Raw genomic sequence first — 3,050 nt, 5'->3', positions numbered from 1 at the left:
TGTGTGTGTGTGTGTGTGTGTGTGTGTGTGTGTGTGTGTGTGTGTGTGTGTGTGTTAGGGAATAATTCCATCTTTTCTCTTTCCTGAACTCCTTCTTGTGTAGAGGTTCCTCTAAAATGGTTCCAACCATTTTTAACCTATGGACCCCCTTTGATTGCTCTTTTACTTGGGGAGACCCTTCATAGCCATTCCATGTTTAAAAAAAAAATAATATTTTAATGATTAAATATTATTAGAAATTGTAGAAAAATGTGAAGATATCTTTCTGCATTGCGGAAATATAACCAGTTTATTGCTCATAAATTTTAACAACAAAATCTTACATGGACCCTCAAGGGCCATGTGAACCCCACTTGAGTAGCACTGCTATAAAGAATCATGGGCACTACTTTCTCTTCTGCTCAAAGGACAAAATAAAATTTATCGTTGTTTCATCATCTCAATCAAATAAGAGCCCCGTGATAAGCGAATCATTTTGCTTTTTTTTTCACTGTGTTTTCTGTGTCTGCTGTATATGTTTTGGAGAGAATGTATGTTAATTCAAAGTGTTTTTTTTTTGTCTTCTCTGTCTGAAGTATATTTATACTGATGAGTACGGAGACTGAATCTATTTGATGTCCTCTGGTGTCGAGGCCAAAGAAGGAGTGCCTTTATTATCGCGGGACTAGATTTGTGAGAGCAAGAGTCATGCTGGGCGTGAATTTCCGTTTGTTTATGACTGTAATCGTGTATCTGCATTTGGTAATAGAGCAATAATGTGAAGGTGCGGTTGTAGCTTGTCATTCTTGTCTGTCTGCTCACCAGCCTGACTGAGTGCCTGTCTGCCTGTCTATCAGTCTGTCTGTCTGTCTGTCTACCTCTTTGCCTCTTTGTGTATATATATGTGAGTGTGCTCGCATGTATGTGTGCCCCTATGCTGAGTATGTGCAAGTCTATTTGTATGTATGTATAAAACCTTGTGTGTGTATCTATGCGAAGAAGGTGAGTGTTTGTGCGAGTGTTCATGTATGCGTACATATATCTGTGTTAGTATATTGATGTGTATGTGTGTGTGTATGCGTTTGTGTACGTGTTTGTGTGGGCGCCTGCCAGTCTATTTGCATGTCAGTATATATATATATATATATATATATATATATATATATATATGTACCTTTGCATGTGTTGCGAGAATGTCAGAGAGCGTTCATTCGTAAACGCTGTTCAAGTGCGTCGAAGTTGTAAATGGAAATTTAAGGTGCAGCACGATGCCGAAGCCTTTTCACTCTCATCTCTCAGTACCATCCCTCTTAGCATCAACGCCTTCCTTCTGTACAGCAGCTTCACGGCAGATGGCGTGTATGAGTCAACAGCGTAGCGTTTATATATATTTTCTATCTATCCTTTGTCGTCTTTGTCAGAAAGCTACAGAGCATTTTAGGAGCAAATTTTAGAACAAACAAACAAACAAGCAAACAAGCAAACGGTATTTTATTCTGTTTTGGATTTATCTTTCGTTTTTTGCCAAAACCGCTTCTTTGCTTCTTTTCTTCTCAAACGACACGCCATATTTATTTAATTGATCTTTATATCGCAATTAGAGGAGAAGAGTTTTGTTGGATTCATCATTCCAACCGGTTAATTACAAGTTCAGTGCATTTTTAACGGTGTGGTTTAGAAGGGAGTGCCTCCAACACTACACACACACATACACGCACAACACATAAACACATACACACACAACACACACATCATATATCATAAATATGTACGCATCATACCCACAAGCACAAACACACACACACATCACACATGCAGACAAACGCATACACACATATATTACACACACATACAGCACACATACAGCACACATCATATATCACACATGCACGCATCATACACACAAACACAAACACACACACATATCATATACCACACACATGCACACATACACGCAAACACATACACACACATCACACACACACAAACACAACACAAACACACACATCACACACATCACACACAAAAAGACAAACACACACACATATCACACATACACACACACACACTCACACAGCACACATCATATATCACACACATACACACACACATATAAACAAATGCAAACACATTCATCCTTGCTTTTATCTTCTATTTGTTTCACTCATTGCGTTCCGACCCTTCACATCTGCCAATTATTAATTTCCATAAAATGTATCTCTTCTCGGCATGAGCGTGAGGTTAAACAGTTCGATCCACGAGAACAGAGCTTCAAAATCGGTCCGACGTGAAACTGCAAAAAAGCGCGCACACACACACATTCACATAACATACACACAAACACACGCACACTAAGACAAAAGTACATGCACACTTACACACATTCACACACATACACACACATACACACATATGTAATCGCAAGCGTGGCTGTGTGGTAAGAGATTTGTTCCGCTTGATCGCATCAACTGAAACACTCGTCGTCGTAACCGACGGAGTACCAGTTTATTTCTTTTTTTTTCTCTGTGACATCTAAAGTGCAGTTTATAATAACAGCAGAAATATTACATTTTGCATATCAACCGAAATCAGACAAGAATATGCTTCTCGTAAACCAGCATATAATTGGTATGTATTGTGGTAGAATCTCAAACTTAACCACTGATATAATTATATCCGGATATTTCCATATCTCAACAGATTTTCAAATTGCCTTTGAGACTCACAACATGGAACATTTTGCAATAACTCACTGCTCCTCAATGCTGTTTAATATTAAAAGCTAATATTCATGCGAAGCGGAAAGAAAAATTCATACAAAGATTTTTTTCCGATTTTACTTATAAAATAACACTTGCAACACAACAGGTTTATTGTACAAAAACAAAATCAAAAACTAAATTGCTTCTTGATACGCGATGTGCGTCTGTATCCCTATGTATACATGAATACACACACACAGAGAAATACGCACACACACACAAACACACACATAAACGTATATATAACATATATATATATTTCTGTATGGATATTCACGCGTATATATATATATATATATATATATATAT

General features: G+C 37.4%; 1 protein-coding gene across 2 annotated transcripts in view; it reads right to left on the bottom strand.

Annotated features, from left to right (window-relative positions):
* The window catches only part of LOC106880136 (tyrosine-protein kinase transmembrane receptor Ror2), a 715,149-nt gene that overhangs the window by 317,723 nt on the left and 394,376 nt on the right, over positions 1 to 3,050 (bottom strand). The gene's annotated exons all lie outside the window — the stretch shown is intronic.

Source organism: Octopus bimaculoides, chromosome 8 (genome assembly GCF_001194135.2).
Source record: "Octopus bimaculoides isolate UCB-OBI-ISO-001 chromosome 8, ASM119413v2, whole genome shotgun sequence".
Taxonomy (NCBI): Eukaryota; Metazoa; Mollusca; class Cephalopoda; order Octopoda; family Octopodidae; genus Octopus; species Octopus bimaculoides.
Note: the sequence above shows the minus strand (reverse complement) of the source record. Positions and strands in the feature narration are given on the sequence as shown.